Genomic DNA, 22,504 nt, shown 5'->3' on the forward strand with positions numbered 1-22,504 from the left:
CATGTCTGTAGCCACGCAGCCCAGACTTTTCTGACATGGGGAAGTTCCCACAATTGCCCAAGTGTATATTGAGTGGAATATTCTGCCAGAGCTGGAAGGGACCCCAGGGATCAAGCTGAACCTGGACAAGAACCCTCTTGCAGTTAGATGGGTGCAATGCATAAAGCACCAGGTCTGAAGTTGGGATCTGAGTTCAAATATGACCCAGAAACTTATCAGCCATGTAATCCTGGGAAGCCAATGTCTCAGTTTCCTAAATGAGGATAATAGCAGCGGGGTTTTTGTCAGGATAAAATGAGATCATATTCAAAAAGCGATCTGCGAACCTTAAAGTGCTTTTAAAATAGAGACTATGGTTGTTGTTATTACTATTGACTTCTAAAGTGTGACCTGGACAAGTCACTTAACTCTGCTTCCCTCTCATCCAGGACCATCCCCAGGTGTCCTGATTTATATCTGGCTACTGGACACAGATGTCCCTGAAGGAGAAAGTGAGGTTGGTGGCTTAGCATAGTTCCCATCACTCAAATTGAATTGCCATGCTTGTCATGGCCTCGCCTCCCGGATGTGGTCTTCTTCAAGAACAAAGGACAAGCACCATCATCGCTATTACTCCTAGATAAGTGAACATCTAATCTTTGCCTAATAACCTTCAGTGAATGAGTAGTCACCTCCCAAAGCTGCCTTTCCCACTTCTGGTCATCTTTAGCTACTGGGAACGTTTTTCCCTTTAAGGGAAGCATAAGTGTGTCTTCTTTCTCAGCAAATGTAATCACTCTACTGTATACAATTGAACAGAGATAAGAATTGGGTTGGGGATAAATTGAATTTCAGTTTCCCATCATTCTTCATGATCAGAACTCTTCAAAAGGAGAGTGAAGTATCTTAGAAAGTGGTGGCATCCCTCCTTTGGAGATTTTAAATCAAAGGCTAGATGGTCACAATTCAGGCACAAGTTGAACTAGAAAGGGCTCAGAGGTTCTGTAGTCCTGTATTTAGGCAAAGTGCTGGAGTTTAGAATCATGGTACCATGGGAGTAAGTTTAGAGATAGGAGATGTGATTGGACAACAGCAGATAAGCTTGACTATGAAGAGATAAAATGAGACAGGTGGTACAGTGGATAGAGTAGTGGCACTAAAGTCAAGAAGATCTGAGGTCAAATCAGATCTCAAATATTTAATACTTGATGAGCTGTGTGACTTTGAGAAAGTCATTTAATGCCATTACCTTGCAAAAATTAGAGAGAGAGAGAGAGAGACAAAGAAGAAGGAGGAGGAAGAGGAGGAGGAGAAGAAGAAGGAGGAGGAGGAGGAGAAGATGAGGATGATAACACTGTGATCTCACTGATGTCTGCTCTTCTTCCCCCTACAGTTGACACACTCTCTATAAACATTCATTTTGTGCAATTGTCATCTCTTAATCCACCTTAAAAGATCTCCTCCAAATGCTGAAGTCCTTCCTCAGGGTCTATTAATATTTTATGTATACCAAGCTCACCATATGTTATCCTTTGGACTTGCTATCTAAAACAGACCCTTGAAACTGAGGCAAAGTAAGATTAATGGCAATAGGATTGTACCTGCGGTTTCATTGATTTAGCCAAATCCTCAGAATGAATTCCCTTGACCAGGAAAAGTTGGCTCATCCTTTGCCCCTGATAGACTTATAGAGTTTGCTAGGGGCCTGAGAAAGCATTGATTCATTCAGTCACACAATCCATGTGTCTAAGGCAGGACTTGAATGCTTAGATATTTCAGATTCCAAGACCAGCTCTCTATCCATAATTTGCCTCTCTGATTTTAATCATCATAATAATTGTTGAAGAGTATCAGTGGTGGTTATTATTACTGTATCAAAATTTGACAGCTTAGATAATATATAGTGGTAGATAAACTTGAATATTGGGACACAAGTTAGGAGAGATAAAGCAGTTACAGAAAAGGTCGATATGATAGTAATTCATACTTACGTAATATTTTACGTTGTAGATAAAGAAGAGTAGGAGATAAGTTTGGGGAGTGGGACAATAATTTGGTTAAAATATCAACATGAAATAGAAATATAATTCATATTTATGTTGATATTGGTAGATAATATTAGAGAATAAAAGATAAGATTGGATATTGGGATTTGAATTTGGAAAGATGAAACATCTCTCTGGAACAGAGGCAAAATAATCAAAATAATAACTCATTTATATGGTACTTTAATAGCTGGTGATGATGTTAAATAGTGAGTCATGTGGTTCATTATACAAAGATGATTTTGGATAGGTAGACAGAGCCCAGAAGACCAGATCCAACTATGCTTCTTATCTCATACAGTATCCATGTCAGACATCTTAACATTGCTCTCTATATATCCCTTCTTGGAACAACACTGCTGGACTAGATGAATAGAAAAAAAAAATGGTCACATTCCTTGGGGGACTTTGGAATTCACATCCTGCAGTAGGATGTGTTGATTCATTGGCGAATGAGTGAGCACAAATTCTGCTATCTCACGGGACCCAGCCAACTTCAGACCATCAGAACCCTGCTTCAATCCCATCCAATTCCCCCACCCCCCCTAGTAATCTCACCATCTGCCTCACCCATACTTTTGTATTCTTGCCCTGGGCTCAGTGATCAAAGCAACCTAATTTAATGCCACTCTTCCTAGATAGGGAATGCCAATTGACTGTTCTGTGAATCACTTTCTCATTCCTGTAATTCCTTAGACACTCCCTTTTCTAGATACCAGTTTGATAAATAACTTTTCCTCTATTATTAAATTTTAGATTCTCGGGGTAGAGATAGGAGGATCAACAGATGTTGAAGAATGGATATAATGTTAGTTTTTTCCAATATATTAGTTGGTTTTTTCTGCCTCTTTTAAAAATATTCTTTTTCTTAAGGGATGGCTCTGTGGAGGGAAATGGAAAGGGCATTGGGATATCTCTTCTGATGCAAAAAAAGTAAGAAATCAATAAAAATCTGTTTCATAAAAGATGTTATCCGCTTGAGGGCAAAAACCCTCTCAGTATCCCCAAAGTTTAATACAGCATATTAAGTGATTAATAATTATTTATTCTATTAAAGCATTCATTATTATTATTATTATTATTAAATTTATTAATTAATGTTTTTAATGTTTTCATTTATATTCCTAAAGTGTTTTGAAACTTGGAGATAAGGATGAATGAAAGGAAATAAGGTTGGGATGGATTAGAAGATCCAATGGGTTAGACCCATTTTAGGTTCTTGAGCCTTTCTTTCTTTACAACTGGATAATGAGGAATTCAGAAGTCTAGATTGCTTGGTCTTTCTCCTCCTAGTGGAGGGGTTTTTAACCTGGGATACATGCATTTTGATAACTGTATTTTAGTACAGTTTTTTCCCTTTCTGGTTGCCTTTTTTCAGTTATAACTGTCTCCCCATGACCCCATTTGGGGTTTTCTTGGCAAAGATATTGAAACTGTTTGCTATTTCCTTCTCTACCTCATTTTCCAGATGAGGAAACTGAAGAAAACAGAGTGTCACACAGCTAGTATCTAAGGCAGGATTTGAACTCAAAAAAGACATTTCTGACTCCAAGCCCAGGAGTCTATGCATCAAGTTATCCACTCCTCTGTGATACACAATATTTTATAATTTATTTTGTGCATTTCAAAACATGATTCTGAAATCCACCAGAATAACATCTAACTGGAGTCCTTGTCTCACAAAACAGTTTCAGAGCATCCTACACTAGAAATGATGAACTTAATAGAATTTACCTCTTGGGCTTTTCCTTTTGCTCAGGTGCTAGGCTATTACCACCACCCCAAGCTTCAGTATTCTTCCTCTCTTCTTTGCTCTGTCTATAGAGGGAAGTGCAATATTGGTTTCAAACGGGGCCTACAGGATCTCCATATGTGATGAATCTACTTTCTTTTCCGGGCTTATGAAAGTATATTTTTTTCTCTATTGTTTTCTTTCTTATTTCTGTCTCTCCAATTAGAGCTGACAACATTGCCCAGAGGGGAGAATGTTGCCTCAGAAACCAGAGTTCAAATTAGGTTTCTCAAATCTATACACTTTTGTGATCTTAGACAAATCACTTAACATCCTTGGACCTCGGTTTCCTTCTTTGTAAAAATAGAGAGTTTAGATTAGCTAGCCTGTGAGGTCCTTTCACACACTAGACCTCAGGTCCTGGTGTGATTCTACCCTCATTAGGACATACCCTCTGGACACAGAGTATCTTGCTGGGTAAAGGATACAAAACCAAATTTAGTAAACATTGATTAACTGTGAGGAAGTTGTGGCCATAGTGCATAAAGTACTGGGCCAGAAGTCAGGAAGATATCAGTTCAAATTTGCCCTTAGACACTCACTAGCTGTGTGACCCTGGTCAAGTCTCTTAATTAATTAATTAAGTTAATCCTGTTGACTTAATACCCTGGAGAAGGAAATGGCAAACCATTCTTCTTTCTTAGCCAAGAAAATCCCTAGGATGGTATTGGTGAGTTATGGTCCAAGGGATCACAAAGTGAAGGATAAGACTGACCTGTTGACCAACAATCTGCACCAAGCACTGGAAATGTAAATAAGATAAAAGGGCATTCCTGCCCTCAAGGAGCTTACAATCTAATGGGGAAAAAGAATACATAAAAGGAAGCTGAAAAGGAGAGAGGGTTACCAGATCAGAGGCATGTTATTCTATGTAGTGGAAGCCAAGTAAAGAATCTGATAGAAAACTGAGTTACTAGGAAAGCTACAAGGTTTCTACAAAGAAAGACTTTGTGAGGAGTGTAGTATTCCACATTTAAGTTGTTCCTTGGAGTTAGTGAGCCAAAAAGAAGTATTAAAAATCAAACCTGACTCATTCTTCAAGGTGATCAAATGGCAGGTGATTAATTTATCCCAGGGTGGAATAATCAAGGGAAATGTTATTCCATAGAATCAATGTCAAAGCAGAGAAGATGATGGAAAATGGAATACTCAAAATAAAATATACTCCCTACCATTAATTAAGGGAGATCTGGAATGTTAATATATGAATGAATGTGATTCAGAGTATATGACAGAGGCAAAGCAGAGATACAGATAAAATACTCTGAAAATTTGACAAGGGAAAGGATATTCTCATTGCAGGAGAAAAACAGAGTATCCTGGAGGATTTTATGAAAGAGGTGTTACTTGATGTAGATTATGAAAGAAAGATATAATTTTCATAGGAAAAAAAGGGGTAGGGGATAAGCCAGATCTTGGACCATGGATTTAAAGTTGAAGGGGACCTTATAGCCAAGTCCCCTCATTTTACAAATGAGGAAAATAAGACACAAGGAGATTTGCCCAAGCCTCAACATTTAAGATCAGAATTTGAACCCGGTTCTTCCTGACTACAAGTACAGTGATGTTTCAACATCTTTACTCATTTCATTTTCTAGAAAAAACAAATCTTCCTGAATTCAAATCCAACCTCAGATACTTACTAGTTTTGTGACCCTGAGTAAGTCCTTCAACCCTGTTTGCCTCAGATTCATCCTCTGTAAAAATGAGCTGGAAAACAGAATGACAATCCCTTCTAATCCCTTTCCCAAGGAAATCCCTAATGTGGTAACAAAGAGTCAAACACAACAGAAATGACTGAACAGAAACAAAAAGTCTCCACCATGAAATGGTACAGGCAAAAAGCACAGAGGAGGGAAGCAGTTCAATGGAGTTCAATGTCAAGAGCACTCACCTGAGTGTTAGATACCTGAGTTCAAGGTCTGACTCTAACTCTGGATGTGGGAACTTTCAGATACCTCCATGCCTTAATTTCCTTATCTCTCAAATGAAGACAGTTTCATATTTGCTACTTATTTCAGACTTGTGAAAATTCAAAGGGAATAGTGTTCATAGAGAATTTATTTAAAATTCTTATAAGCTAAAGAGTTACAAAAGCACCAAGCATTTATTAAGCACCTACTATATACATATATACATATATATGTATATGTATATATATATATATATACACACACACAAGAAAGTGTGCTAAGTACTGGGAAAATGAAAAATTAAAACTAGGCCCTGCCCTCAGGAAGTTTCCGTTTTTGAAGAGAGAGAAAACATGTAGAAAGCAAGAACAGACAAGATAAGCCTAGGGTACATGGAAGGTAACCTTGGAGAGACTGGGTCTTGGCATTGGCAGAATCAGGAAAAGTCTCCTGGAAGAAGGGACCTTGAACTAAGTCTTAAATGAGAACAGGGAATATATGGAATTTCTTTCTCCTCACCTCCACCTCCTGGTTCCCTTGGCTCCCTATACATCTCATCTCATAGTCCCCCTTGTGAAGGCAACTCTTCCCTGCCCCTCTCCATGCTCAGACCTTCTCTTATCCATTCCCTCCAATTGATCCTGTTTGTATCCTTTACATATTTATAGGTCTGCATATGTCTCCCCTGTCTTATTGTGAGTTCACTGAAACCCAGGACTGGTTTTACCTTTCTGTATATCCCCCAGCTATTAAGTATTTACTAAATTTTTATGTATTAATAAATTAAATATTCCAATTCCAATGACCCAACTGTATTCCTACCTGATAAGAATGAGTTGGAATGTTGATTTCGACCCTGGTTCCCCTGTTTTCAGGACACTGAAAAACTGTTATACATCCAAAGGACCACATCCAGAATGGTGAGAGACCTAGAACCCTTAACCTTCGAAAACTGATGGAAAGAAATGTGGTTTTAGTTTGGAAAGGGGAAGCCATTGAGAAAATATGAGAGTTGCCTGCGATGTTTGTAGGACAGCAGTTAGACAGATCCCAGGTGATTTTTCTTAACAATTTATGTCCACTTTACTAAAAAAAATTGGAAAAGTCTTACATGAACTGATGAAAATTGAAATGAGCAGAACTGCACAAATTTTGGATTCAGTGAGTACAACATTGTAAATCACAAAACAATGAAAAAATGAATATTGCAAAATCACAAAGAATAAGTATGAGCTTAGAAAAAGATCTAGGGAAAGACACTTCCCTCTACTCTTTTGGAAAAGTAGGGGTTCATGGAAATGAAATAAGACATATAATATCCGTATTTTTTGACTTGGCTAACTTTGCCTTTTCCTTTCACTTTTTTTTAACTCAAATAGGGGTTGGGAATGGGGAGAGGAAAACCTAGTCATATACCTGAGCCACGTGACCCTTATTTTTCACCTAGCATAGTGTCTCTTAGAAAGTTTGACTTTGAAGAAGTGAAAACTATAGGTATTACTAGCTCCTGCTATAGATTATGGGTGGTGATTCCATGTATTAAGGGAAAGTTCTGCCTGGGGACCCTATTCAGAATCCTTCAAAACTTCTGTTTTGAGGGTAAATGATGAACTCTATTCCTGATCCATCAAGCTTCTTCTCTAAGATGTAAAAAAATACAGGACCTCCCTCTCCTGTGATTAACCCAAGTCTTAGCAGAAGGATTGAAAAACTTAAAAAAAAATTCTTTGATGTATGTATGGGATGAGTGGAAAGGGAGAGGAAGTATTTAAGAGAAAATGAAGGAGATGGAAAAATAAAAAATAATAACGTTTATATAAATAATAATTAGTGCCATCTTGTCGACATAATTGCTGAAGTCAGATTGAATAGCCTAACAGGAAAAGATTTCTCCAATCAGAAAATTATCCCTTAGGATGTAAGCTCCTTGAAGGCAAGAGAGGGTCTCTTTTGGCATTTCAATGACCCTCTCAACTAGAATGCTACCTCCCTCCCTCCTTCCAGACCATTATTTTATCAATATTACTTGGTTTATACTTTGCATTCCCATATTAGATTATGAACTCCCTGAGGGCAGACACTGTTTCTGCTTTTGTATTTGAATTCCCCCTCCCAGGAAGATTCCCTACATCTAGGAAATGCTTAATGAACATTTACTGAATTGTGCTGAACCTAACTGAACTGCATTGAAGTGAACCCAAATGCCACTAGCTATTTGGGTGACTTCAGACTGAGTTTGTATGACTCTTTCCTGACCTCCCACCATGCACCTCATCCTGTTTGCCTTTATTTCTCTCTCATTCAGGAGAGGATTTTGCCCCAGCTCTGCTCCCTACCTTGACAAGGTCAGATTTTAGTCACTTCCTTTGTTTAATGGTGTCTCTCAGCTCTGAACTCATTTTTCTCCTGTAACTTATTGAAGGTAATGATGGTCGATGGCTCACAAATTAGTTTCAGTGAAACAGAGTCCCTCGTCCCCTGCAGGGTACTGCTAGGGCCTCACCCCACTTAACTTGGTTAGGCAAAGCACAGAAACCTTTTTGACTCTCTGGAAATTCATCTAAATGTAAAGGTCTCAATTAAAGCAACCAACTACTATGGGAGTACAAAGGGGAGAGGGAAATGGAAGAGACTTAGTGAGTTTGGTTCATGGGTCTGATTTATATCTAGTGAGAATGATTTTAGGGAACTGAAAATTCAAAGAGGCAGGAGAATCATAGAGCTCTATGGTGTCTCTAATTAGTCGATGCACATATAATTCTATCTTGTATTTATTTTTATGTACCTATAGTCTCCCAAGACCATATGAGCTCTTGTGAAGAGGGGGGAAGTTTTATGTTTAGCTTTGTATCCCTGCAAATAGGAGGTGCTTTTAAAGGTATGTTTATTAACAATTCAAACTCCTCATTTTACAGATGATGAACTGTACCCCCAGAGTGATAGGGAAAGATTTCTTCCAAGTCAACTACAGAGAAGGAGATTATAAAAGTCTTTGAGTTCAAAAATCCTTAGCCTTTTTTCTTTTCATCTCCTTTCTTGTCCTTGGACACCAACAGTATAATGGTATCTGTGGCATTTTTCAGATGAGGAAACTGAGGGCTAATTAGATAAAGGAATGTGTCCAACCCAAGTTGGCATCAGGGCCAAATAGAAACTTCAGGTTTTCTAACTTGCATTCAATTCCACCTTCACTGATGTTATAATATGATTATGACATGTAATGGAAAAAGTGAGGAATTTGGGCTTGGGTTATAATTCTCTCCTTGCTCTTGTTGCTAACTGGATAATGGTGTCCTTAGGCTTTTTATCCATCCAATTATATCATAGTTCTTGCATTATAGGAGAGTTGTGAGGATTACAAAAGAAATTGTATGAAAAAGTATTATAATGTTCTGTATATTTTAAATGAAACATGGAACTTGGAATTAGAAAAAAATCATTTAAATCTCAACTTTTCAATTTCCCTCCTGTTTGGCCTTGGGCAGCTCACTTGCCATTCTCCGAATCATAGTGGAGATTGGATAATAGAACTCATTCTGCCTCTATGTTGCATAGTAGATACTAAATAAATGATTGCTATTTGATTGGGGTTGCAATTAGAAAAGAGGGAGGGACTGATTGATTTCAAGGTATCCTCTAAGTGGGAATTCCTTTTTCCTATGGAGATAGCCACCTGTCTAGGAGAGTAAAGGCTCTGCCTAGTCACAGTTAGTGTACATCAGAGCAAAGATGGGAGCCCAGATTCTCCTGGCTTCCAGGCTGGTTGTCTGGCCACAATACTTTGCTGCCTGGTGATCATTATTGATCAGAGAAATGGAGTTACCCAGGAGCAAATGTCCCTGAGGGATCAGCTTGGACAGACTCAAATTTGGGCTGTCCCACTTCAACTTTTTGTGAGGCTAGGGAGGGGGATGTCCTAAACTGTCTGCACAAAATCTTCCTGGGTTGGGCAAGTCTAACCCAGAGGAACGCCTGCCCATGAGAATCTAAGCAAAGTCTGTTATTGAAAGAAATGAGTCAGATCAATTATGTCTGTGAAGACAGCCAAGGGGAGCAGGGCCTCCTGGTTATGTTTATTCAGGAAGAATCAGGGTAGTCTTCTCTTAATCACAGCAACTCCTACTTTCCTGACCCTTCTCTTGTGTTATCTCCTCAACTTCTCCCAACTGCCCTCTGCCCCCCTGGATTAGGTTAACAGGATGTCCCAGCTCCTGGATGCAGCTAGCTCTTCCCTCCACCCCACAGGTTATCATCCTCCCGGTCCTCCTTCACATTTGCTACAAGGGTTCATCCAATGGGCACTGGCCATTGGACAGTTTCTCTCTGACTAATTGTAAACCTTAACAATTATTTTATTCCTCCAGTTACTTTGAAAGACAGTGTGACATATTAAGAGAGAAGCAGACTCTGAGGAAGAAGACTTAGTTCAAGTCCAACTTGGAATACAAATTAGCTGTGATCCTGAGTAAGTCACTTAAAAGATAGAGGCCAGCATTAGTCAGATCGCTGAGATGTAACACAGCACATGCCCGTTGCATTGGTGGTGGTGGTGTTGGGGAGAATCTTAGACCTAGATGTGGTAGAGTGACCTCAGACACCATCCAGCCCAATCTCATTTTGCCTTTGAGGAAACTGAGGCTTGGAAGGCAGAAGTGATTCCAAGCCATAGGATTAGACTTAGAGCTCACAGGACCTCGGAGGTCATCTAGTCTAACCTCCTCAATTTGCAGATAAGGAAACTGAGGCTTAGAAGGCAGAAATGATTCTGGACCCTAGACTCAGGCTTAAAGGTATCAGGGACTTCAGAGGTTATCTAATCTAATCTCCTCATTTGCAGATGAGGAAACTGAGGCTCAGAAAGCAGAAGTGAATCCGGACATAGGCTCAACATCAGAGCTGGCAGGGACCTCAGAGGTTACCTAGTCTATACCTCCATTTTACAGATAAGAAAACAGAGGCTGTGGGCTATTAAGTCACTTGCCTAGAGTTCTAAAGATGTCCAGAAGTAGAATTTTGACCCCATCCCTCTAACTTCATACAAGTGTCTTTTCCACTGCTGTCTGGGGATTTCCACTCTGAGAGTCCTGCCCACCCCTCACTCCCAGCAATGAAATCCCAGATTCCCTCATATCCCTTTCCCCAAAGCTTTAAGATTGGCCACATGCTTTACATACTTACCTTATATGATCTTTGTAGCATCCTGTGCAGTGATTGTTATAGGTATCATTATCCCCACTTAACAGATGACGAAACTGAGACTGGATCGTTCAGTGAGCATGCATGATATACTCAGAATCACAAGTTGGTATACTGGTGAGGTGGGATTCAAATGCCAGCCTTCCTCACATCAGGTATAGCTCTCCATCTCCAAGAGAAGGCAACAGATTGAATTGGAGAGACCTCTGAATATAGAGACAGAGATCCGGGTTCAAATCCAAGGTTGTGCTCCTTGTGCTATATGTGCAAGTCTGTAAGTCAGTCACCTAACACTGAGGGGCTCTTATTTCCTCATCTGTGAAACAAGAGGGTTGGACTAAATAAATAATTGTGAAATCTTCTGAACCTTCTCCATGAGACATTCCAGCAGGCTCCGAAGGATGGAGGCAACCCAACATCAAAGGAAATTCAGAGCTTCTCAAGGGTAATATTTACTTTTGGATGGACAGATCCTAGAAAAGATGTTAAACCAAATCACCAAATGTTGGAGGCTGGTTAACACTAGAGAGAACATTTTTCCTCTTGATGATGATGAGGGGAGATTAAGGTAACACATTGAATGGGTAGAAGAGCTGGGACACAAATAGGATCTCCTATATTCTAGCTCTAAGTGTGTGTGTGTGTGTGTCTGTCTGTGTCTGTCTGTGTCTGTGTGTGTGTTCTCTCTAAAAAACCCTCCTTTGTGAAGTTTGTGTGATTTTTAAACTGGATCTTTGATTTCACTGCTGTAGGAACTTGCAGTGAGGTAAGTCTATCTACCAAAGATGATCAATCAATTATTATTTAAATGTTCCCATATGTGAAACCCTGGGGGAAATAAATACAAAAAAGGAACCAATCCTTATCAATAACAGATTGCAGTTTAATAAAAGAGCTAACAATAAACATAAATATATGCAAAATATAACAAGAATGTATAAAATATACAAAATAGTGAAGGAGGAAGGAAGGAAGGAAGGAAGGAAGGAAGGAAGGAAGGAAGGAAGGAAGGAAGGGTGGGTGTGCATCTGAAGGGGATCAGAAAGGCTTCATGGAACAAGGATGTGTCAAAGCTGAATTTTGAAGGAAGGGAAGGACTCCATAGGGGAGACAGAGGAGTAAGTGCATTCTGAGGACTTGAAAAAAATCAATGAAAAACTACAAAGAGAAGACAATGTAATGTGTGTAAAGAATGAAGAAAGGCAATTTTGACTCCATCAGAGTGAAGGAGGGGGAATCATATTCAGTGAGGTTAGAAAAATAGGTTGGAGGAAGGTTGTAATGGATTTTAAAAGCTAAATGGAGGGTTTTCTATTTAGTCCAAAAGGCATCAGAGAGCCATTGAACATTAGTGAGTATTGGGCAGCTAGGGGATGCAATGGATAGAGCACCAGCTCAGACACTAGATACTCGCTCACTATGTGACCTTGGGCAAGTCACTTCACCTTGATTGTCTCTCACCCTGTGTCATCTCCAGTTCCTCTGATCCATGACTGGCCACTGGACCTAGAAGGCTCTGGAGGAGAAAGCGAAGCTGGTAACATAGCACAGAACCCCCTCGTTCAAATCTTGTTCATGTGCATCTCACGGTATCACCTCCCTGATGCCATAGTCTTCTCCAAGAATGAAGGACAAACATCATCAGATTGAGAACGGGAGCGGCATGGTCAGATCTTTGGCAGAAAAATGGGAGCTAAACTGGAATGGGGAGAGCTTTGAGCCAGGGAGGTCAGGTAGAAGGTAGGAATCTGGATGGAGGATGATGAAGGCCTAAAATAAAATAATGATTATGTATAAAGGAAAGAAGATGCAAGAGATGTTGTTGAAGTAGAAACAGCAAGTTTGGGCAAGAAAGGAGATCTCTTGCTGAATGAGTGAGGGGCTCAGGATAACTCTAAGTTGACACACCTAGGGGACTAGAAGGATGGTGACACCTTCTAAAGAAAGAGGGAGATTTAGGGAGCAGCTGGATGATGCAATGGCTAGAGTATGGGTCCTGGGGTCAGGAGAACCTGAGTTCAAATTTGTTCTCAGAATTTTATTCTTACCAGCTGTGTGACCTTGGGCAACTCACTTATTATTTTGCATGATGCCCCAAAGCTGGTAGGTTTGGAAGAAGACAGGTTTTAGGGAAAAGATAATCAGTTGTCTTTTGAACATGTTGAGTTGGAAATGTTTCAGATGGTTTTTCTGCTTGGAAGACCTAGCAAATAGATGCTAATGAGAATCTCAAGCCGAGAGAGAGATCAGCACATGGATTTGCAAACAAACACACACATATGCATGTATGTTGTGGTGAGAAAATTTGCAACAAAAATAAATTGAGGCAAGATTTCCAGGCAAGATAGTAGTTTGCTCATAGTGACAGCATATCTGTTAATAAAATGGATAAACCTGTCCCAGGACAGGGATGTGGTGCAGTGAAGAGAATGTCAGATATGGAATAAAAAAGACCTGAGTTCAAATCTAGCCTCACTTACTTGGTATGTGACCCTGGACAAGTCACTTTACTCTCTTTGCCTCAGTTTCCTCATTTGAAAAATGATCTGTGGACAGAAACAGCAAACTACTCTAGGATCTTTGCCAACAAACCCCAAATGGGATCCTGAAGTTTCACATATGCTTGAACATGACTCTCCTCGCATTCCCCCAGTCTCCATTTTACCTTGGGATACCTAATCACCTTTAAATTCACTAAGGATCAGAGAGTCATCCCCTAGCTCTAGAGAGGTCCTAGTGCAAGCTAATTCTTTGGTCATGAGGTAAACAGAACCAAGTGTCACATTTTACATTGGTTAGCAAAGGAATGTCTCAGGGCTAGGAATGATCACATTGTGCAAGTATGATTTTAGTTTGGATTTGGAAAGACTTTCTTTGTAGCTCGGTTGCAAAATGGGGTTTGATACACTGGGGTTTGACAATATGAACAGTAAGAATATATATATAGATGACTATGAATTATTAAATGAAACACGATATTAATTTTCTTCAATGTATAGATAGGCAAACCTATGTAGATGTGTGCATAGATTCATGTGTGTAGACGATAATTAAACCATAGAAAATCTCAAACGGAGAAAACAGTGAATAAAGAGACTACAGTGAAGCAGTAAAGAAGGTCTAAGACAGAGCTTTGGGGACCAAACAGAGTTAAGCTGCAAAATACAGATTGTACTGTGAGTTTGGGAAGACAGAAGGAAACTGGGAGAGCAGTAGTGTGTTGCCTGTTCAGAGGAGAAAGCATGAAGATGAACAACTCCATCAACAAAGGCCAATAGAGCAGAGAGCTGGAGAAGGCTCTGGTACATAGAAGAGACGATCGGATGATTTATTGATTAAATTATCATTGATAATTTGGAGAGGACAATTTCACTTGAATGAGGAGGTCAGAAGGTAGCTTCCAGAGGGGAGAGGAGGAATGGAAGAGGGACTAGGAGAGGACTGAAAAAGGAAGGAGAGTTGAAAAAGCAACAGTGGATCTGAGGGGATTAATGGGTTCTAGTGAAAAATGTTGTTTGTTTTTTTAAGATGTGGGAGAAGAGGATGTAGAAATGATGCATAGATAAGATAGAGAAAAATGCAGTGGATAAGAGGTCAAAGTTGAGAGATAGGGACAATCATTGACCTTGGAAAGAACTAGAGGGACTGGGTTCCAAGTGATATAGAAAGAGTTACACTTTGGCAAGGTGAAGAGCCATTTCATTGTCCAAGACTGAGAAAAAGGAAGAAAGAGTAGAAGGTGATGACAAAAGATTTTGAGATAAAAAAGGAGGAGAGAAAAAGGAGAACACTGTCAATTTTTTCAGTAATGGGAGGGGAAGAAGAATCTGAGATAGATGAAAAAAGTGTAGAAACCTCAAGGAGACATCTTCAACTGCTCTAGAATTTTCAGGGCTAGACATTTGCCTAAGACCTGGGTCATATTTGCCCAAGTTTAACAAGTCAGTATGTGCTAGAAGCAGATTTGCACCTAGAATTTCTTGACTATGATGCAGTCTCTTCCCACTATTTCACACAGCCTAATAGTAATAATAATAATAATAATAAGTAAAAACAATCATAATAATACATGAATGTTTTTTAAAAGTTTAGAATAAGCATTAGAGGTTATTTAGTTGGCTGATCCAACTCCCATAAGCAATAAAGAAAAATTTCTGGATTCAACCCCAAAGTTCTTTTCCTTCCAAGCTACCTTGGGGGCATTTTTTGGCCTATTTAACAGTTTATCCACTACTTCTTCCCTACCTCACTGTAACTCCAGGATGTAAGGTCCTTGAGGGGAAAGACTGGTATGTGTTGATCTTTCAATCTCCAGCAACTGATACTGGCTAACCTAGAGAAGTCACTTAATAAATGTGTGTGTGATGGAATGGAAATGAGTTGAAGTGAAATAAAGTTGAATTACGATCCTATAAAAATACGGTAGGCATTTTTTAGATGCCTTCAAGGTAGGGGATAGGTAGAGGTAAGAGAAAGAAAAGCACTCCTTGAGAGATTGTAGGGCCACCTCCCTAGCTGCCGAGGGTTAAGGCATGCTATCTGGATGGCCCTATATATTTTCAGAAGCTGGCATTCTAATGCCTTTTAATAATCTCCCCTGAACGGCCAAAGCCTCTCAGCTCGGTTGTAATGGCCGCTGCTCAGCCTTCTAATGAAATGGATCTCGAGTTGTCTGATGCAAGTCTGAAAAATATATGCAATTACATTTCCTTACACTGGGTCTTGGGGCTTGTGGGTGGAGTGGGGGGAGAGGGCTGAGTAAAGCATACACACCCATTGGCCAGGTAGCTAATGAGGGAGAGAAAGAGATGGAGAGGAACTGGGGCGATTAGGGAGAAGCAGCCTCCAAGGAGGCTCATTTCGGCTGGAGCCATATTCATATCACACATCGCGTGGATGAAATTGTTTCTTTCCTCTGACTCTGGGGTTCTCAAATGCATAGTTATGGGGGGATGACACCAGTAAATAGAAACCTAAGTAGCTTGCAAATGTGTGTGTTCTGTTTGCCTGTGTGAGGCAGTCTGACTGTTTCTTATTCTGTTACTCCTGATTATACAGGCTATTGCGTTCATCATTTCTAGGCATCTGGGAGCAGAATCAGGGCTCAGGAAACTGGAGGCTGAAAGATGGGAGTTTACATCCTACCCCAAAGACTTCCTAGCTTTGTGACTGTTTAGACGCCATGCCTCAGTTTACTCTTAATCAAAATGAGAGGGTCAGACTTGCTGACCTCAAAGATCCTTTCCGGTTCCACAACCTTGGTCAAATGATTTATTTCCCTTATCTCCAAAATGAAAACTTGCACTTGGTTGCAAGACACTTAACCTTTATCTGTCTCAGTTTCTTCAAGTGTTAAATGGGGAGGGTAATAACAATACCCAACTCCCAGATTGCTGCTACTTTCTGATGCCAGCTCCTTGATTGTTTCCTCTCATAAGAAGAGTCACCTCCTCAGATACCATCAGGACCTTGGTCCTTCTATCTCCCACTGGACACAGGGATGTCTGTCCTTTGAGGGAAAGGCTGCAGGAAGCCAAGTTTTTTCTATGTGTTCTAAACAAGTTAATACTGGAGTGGCTATGTCCATCCCATTGGAAGCCATTTTTTTCAGTTCAGTGTACAGATGGGGAAACTGAGGCAAAATACACTCTAGTTTTTAGGTTATCTCCTGGTCTAGTGCTCTATCTAGCACTATCTACCTAACTGCCCTCTTTCAGCTACTCCAACAGTAGATGACTCCAACCATGGAAATCCTTCTAGGAATGCATTCTCCCTTCTGTTAGAATGTAAGCTTCTTGATGGAAGACAGGGAAAGCTTTCTTTTTGCTTATGAGTCTAACACAAAGTTGGGCTCAATAAATGACTGGTGATGGATGACCAGTTTCTCCCAGTGCTCTCTTTCCCTACCAAGTGCTGAAATCATTAAGAAGGAGAAAGAAGATTAGTGAAGAATTCAGAGGAACAGCCAAGAGTCTAGACTTTATGGTCCCATCAGGTTTTTCCAATCTATGCCTTAAGAATCCTTTCAGCTTGAACCTTCCACCATCTGGGAGTCCAACTTTGCAAATGTATATTGTTTCCAATTTGACTAAGGAAGCCCATCCAGATACTGGGCACTCTCAGAACTTTTCCTCGTGTCTAAATTACTCAGGGTTGACTTTCTACTTTGTCCCTATTTTATCTTGGACCTCAGTTTAAAAGAAAAACACGTTATCCCTCCTTTCATCATTCAGCCCTCAGTATTATTTCCAAGAGGATTACAATGGGAGACATTATGCAGATTTTTTGAAAAATAGCAAGGCCTCTGCTTGATGTTTCCAAGCTTTCCATCTGAGGTAAACTCACCTCATTCAGTCAGAGCACAGTAACATGGCTTCTGGAAGAAAATCACTGTGGAATAATCCCAAAGGCTCTCCCCCCAAAGCTCAGGCAGCATGTCTTTCCCCACTAAGGGAGCTCAATCCATATTGTTAGCATGAGTTTGTTGTCCATTTGTCAAACTATAATTATTTGAATACATTTGCATTAAATTATATTTAGATTTTCATTATCTCTGTAATTTCCCAAGCTAAATAAGAAATGTTGAGAAAGGCAGAGAATGCTACAGAAAGATGCATTTAACCTTAGGAGATTGGCAATTCATTACCAGGCGAAGGCAATCTGTTGCTTAACAAAAAAAAATTTTGAATTTATAAGAGAGTTTTCCTCTGAAAATGTGTTGAGGACTCACAATGAGGGTCGACTGGGAGGTGTTCTGGCTTTTTGAACCATAATTTAAGACTTCTTGAATAAGTCTGCTGACCTTAAGACCAACGTTCTTTCCACCATATCATACTACCTTGCTTTAATTGGGGAGGTGTCAAACTTGTGGTGATATGACTCATGAAGTCAATAGATTGCAAATAGTCAGAGGACCTAAATTTGAAGCCAGTCTCAGCTACTTACTACTTGTGTAAACTTAGATAGATCATTTCCCCCTCTTTCGACCTTTATTTCTTCTTCTGAACTAGATCATCTCTAAGGTCCTTTCCATTTCTAAATCCTATGACCTTATGATCCTATTTCATTGCATATAGTAAATAGCTGGTTATTTTGGAAGCTAGAAAAGAGAATCATACCTGAGAAGCAATAGCACTTTGAAAACCCTCCCCCTTCCCTGGGAATCCCAAGGGAAGGCAAGGAAATGGTGTGGATATAATAAAAATACATTAAGTAAATACAATTAGTGTTAACATGAAAATTCCTTTATGCAGATACCTAGGTGGCAAAAATGATAGACTTCTCAGTTTACAAGTATGATCTCAGTCCCTGGCTGCTTTATCTTCCCAATATATACTTTTGATTCTTGCTTTAATCTGCTGCCTGTATACAAATTTGAGATCAGGGGCTACAGAGTACTCCCCTAAAGTATGATGAGCTCTGCCAATCTACCCCTTCCAATGGGTGGCTCTCCTTGGATACATCAAGTCATAGATCTCAAGAGACACAGTCCTGAGAGTAAGTCTCCCCTCTTATTCTGCTAAGTGACTTAAAGCAAATTGTTCAAGGTCTTCATGAACTGAGAAACTTAACAAGATGATAAGGAGCAAAGCCAGTGCCCACCTGCAGTAGTACAGGGAGAGCCCTCAATTGGGAGCTCAATTTACCCATTCAATTACAAGTCCAGACAGATATAAATAAATGAATAATGAAATATGGAATCTCAGAGTTGAAGTAGACCTCAGGGGTCATCTAGTTCATTTGTGGCCTATCAGGAATTTCCTAACTGCAACTTGAAGTCTCCACAGTGACCGGGAACCACTTCTCAATACAAAGCAGTCAATGTCACTTTGGGACATCTGATTGTTGTGATTTTTTTCACTCTATTTTCAAGTGAAATTCTGTAATATCATCATTATGGAGGAAGAAGAATGGAGGAAGAGAAAAGTTAAAAGAAAGAACCCAAGGAGTTAAGAAGGAAGGAAGGAAAGGTAAAAAGGGAGGGAGGAATGGAGGGAAAAGAAAAGGAAAGAAAAGAGAGGGGAAGAAGGAGAGAGGTTGAAAGGAAGGGAAGAAAGGGAAAGGAAGAGAAGGATGGATAGAGGGAAAGGAGGATGAAGGGAAGGAAGGAAAAAGGAAGGGAAGGAGGAAGGGAGGGAAAGAAGAAATGAAGGAGAGAAGAGTGAGGGAGGTTATATTCTGTGGACTATGGCAATCACGTTAGTAGCCACTGTCTAAGCAACAATGTGAAATTTGAGGAATCCTAGATTGTCACCCAAGAGTAAATTAGACTTATCTATCCAGACTGATCCTGAGGACGTATGTGATGGGGCAGAGATGGTAGGAGTCCAAGTCAAAGAGTAGGATGGAAGTGGCCCAAAACCAAGGATACAGAAATCTTTTATGATGAAAGAAATAAATCGATGTGTCCACCAGTCCAGTATTTCCTCCTTCCTCTTCTTCATCTCCTCAGTTGGCCAGATGTTAAGGGGAAAAAGTGGGGTGGTGTAAGGGCTGGCTCTGATGATCTCAACATTTTTCTCTTAAATCTACTTACCTGAGCAATTTTGGTTTTCAAAACTCATTTGTTCAGCATTCTCCTAAAGTATCTACACATGGTGACTGTGTTATTACAAGGACCTTAATTGTTATTAATTGCTGTTCGAGGTGATACTAATTAACACACTGTAATGAAATACTCACAGCACCATCCTCTGCCATTTCTGTGTGTGTGTGTGTGTGTGTGTGTGCGTGTTAACCTAACAATGGGAAACAGGAAGCAAAATTACTCTGCAGTTTTGTATAATAGAAAGAGCCATGGGCTGTGTTTTTGGAGTCCTGGGTTCAAGTCTTGATTGCCCCTTCTATTTGCTTTGTGATTTGTCATCCAGACTCATCATTTCCCCTCTTCTCCAGAATTAGTTTTTTCTCTGTAAAATGAGATGCTCAGATTGTCTCATAAAAAATACCTCCTAGAGAGAATTCTTCAAGATTTAGAAACTTCCTATCTTAGAAAGTAGAATCTTGAAGAGAAAGCAATAGTACAGTGACATAAGTGCTGAGTGTAGAGTTCCAAGACCTAAGTTCAAATTATTTTTCTTCTACTTCCTTCCTTCAAAAAGCAATTAACTATTCTGGGCTTCATTTTCTTCATATAAATTTAAATCTATGATCAAATAATAAATAAATTCATATAGCATGTTGAAGTCTGCCAAATGTTTGACTTAGATCATTTCACTTAGGTAACCAAAGCAGAATATTAATTTTCACTCTATTACACTAGAGTATTATTATATTTGTGATGAAGGTGTAGATATGAATTCAAAGAGAGAGTGAGGTCAGAAAGAATCAAAATTGATGATGTAACTGGACTCAGAAAGTGGTTATAAATTGATTGATGTCAACATGACAGAAGGTCTCCAGTGAAGGACCCTAGGGATTTGTCCATTATCCTGGATTATTTAACATTTTTTGTCAGTGACTTAGGGGCAAAAAAGATGACATGTTGAGTAAATTTACAAAGGATACAAAAGCAAGAAAGGTAACTAATATACTGGATGAAAGAGTCAGAATCAAACAGGATCTTTATAGGTTAAGTTTTGAGTCTAATAAGATTCAATAGAGATCAATGTAAAGTCTTACATTTAAGGTACAAAAATCAACTTCACAAGTATGAAGTTTGTGAGACATGATTGGATAGGAATTCTTCTGAAATGTGAAATGCAAACTTAAAATAGGTTAGAGATATGAGAGAGAGTAAGAAGGCTTCTGTAATCTTACGAGAAGAAGCATCATTTCCAAGAATAAAGAATTATTAGTTCCACCATTGTCTGGCCTCATCAGACTTCTTCTGAAGTATTGAATTTCGTTGGCCAGCACGATTTAAGAAAGTCATTGACAAGATAGAAAGGGTCCAAAGGAGAATAATCAAGACTTGAGAAGGGTCTTAAGTTCATGTAATATAGGCATTAACAGAACTGCATATATTCACCTGGAAGAAGAGATTCTTTTTAAATATTTGCAGGCCTATCGTGAGGAGGGTTATATTTTTGTACTTGTCCCTACAAAATCAGACTAGTAGCCAAGTATGGAGTTAGAGTTCATTTCCAAGACTCCGATTGAGGCTTAATGTCCAAGAAAGCTCCCTAATAACTCAGGTTGTGCCCGAGCGGAATGGGCTTTCTTGTAATGGGGTAGTTTTCCCCTCTGTAAAGTTTTGAAAAACAAAAGCTGGGTTGCCATATTCTTTCATGTCTGTGTTTGACTAATGGTGGCTAAGGTTACTTCCAACTCTCAAATTTGGTGATGTAAACATCATTTACATTTTGGACATGAGGTAAAATGAGAGTTTTAGGGACTTCGTTATATACACACTAGGGGGGATTCAAGGATTGGATTTGGATTCAGGTCTTCCTGACTCCATGCAAAGGACTCTATTCTCAAAACTATTCTGGGATGTAAAATAGCCTTGACTTTCAGGGGCATGAAGTTTTATTTGTCACAATAGTCCCACTTCCTCAGTTTCACCTAGGCCCTCCTAAGTCCAAGGTAGCAAAGGGGTGGGGAATCTTTTTTTCTTCCAAGGGTCATTTGGATGTTGATAACATCATTTGAGGGTTCTACAGGAAGTATCAGGTTAAAACTCCTAACCCTAAAAAAGCCCCTAGATTTCTTGAATTTTGAGACCCATGTTGCCTTGGAAGTGGCAAACCAAATGATTTATTCATGGGCTGGAAGTTCCTGCCCCTGATCTAGCTCTTGGTCCTCTTGACTCTAGGTCTGGTGCGGTGCCCACTATGGCACCCCTTAACTGTGCCTGAGAAACAACACTGGGTTCAATTTATGGATCCACAGCTTTTAAAAAGGGCATTTCTCCAATGGGAGAGAGAAGAGGGTAGGGCAATCACTCCAGTGAAGGCATATGATGATGATGATGAGTTGGAGGATATGAGAGTAGAGAAGACTTGGGGGCACAGGACAGCTCTCTTCGAGAATCTAAAAGACTGTCCCATGGGAGAGGGATCACTCTGGTTTTCCTTGGTCCCAGAGGACTGAAAGTATTAGGAATAGTAGGTAAAATTGCCAAAGATGTTTACATAAATTTAATATCATAATATTTCCCTAATAGTTAGAATTATTAAAAATGGAATGGGCAGCTTCACATTCACTAGAGGTCTTTGAACAGAGATCAAATGACCACTTACCACTGATGCTGTTGAGAGGATTCTTATTGTATATTTGTGTTGAACCAAGGAACTCCTGGAGTCCCTCTTCTCTTAAGTTCTGTGATTTTGAGAAGCGTGGAATAACATTGGAAGGAGAGTATTGGATCGGATGGGAGAGCTTAATATGATGTCCTGAGTTATCCTATATCCTAAACTTAATGGGGAGCCACTAAAGATTTTTTTAATAGGTAAAGTGACACCATTAGACTTGTGCAGGAAGGTGATAGTATTTGTCAGATGTATGAAAAATCAACTGGAGGGAAGAAAGATTGGAACCAATTGGAGATCAATTAGATGATTACTGCAATAGTCAGTGAAGGAGGGATGAAGCTTGAACAAAAGTGAAAATGGTGTGAGCAGAGGGAAGTGTTGTGG

The sequence above is a fragment of the Macrotis lagotis genome, chromosome 2, assembly GCF_037893015.1.
Source record: "Macrotis lagotis isolate mMagLag1 chromosome 2, bilby.v1.9.chrom.fasta, whole genome shotgun sequence".
Classification (NCBI taxonomy): domain Eukaryota; kingdom Metazoa; phylum Chordata; class Mammalia; order Peramelemorphia; family Peramelidae; genus Macrotis; species Macrotis lagotis.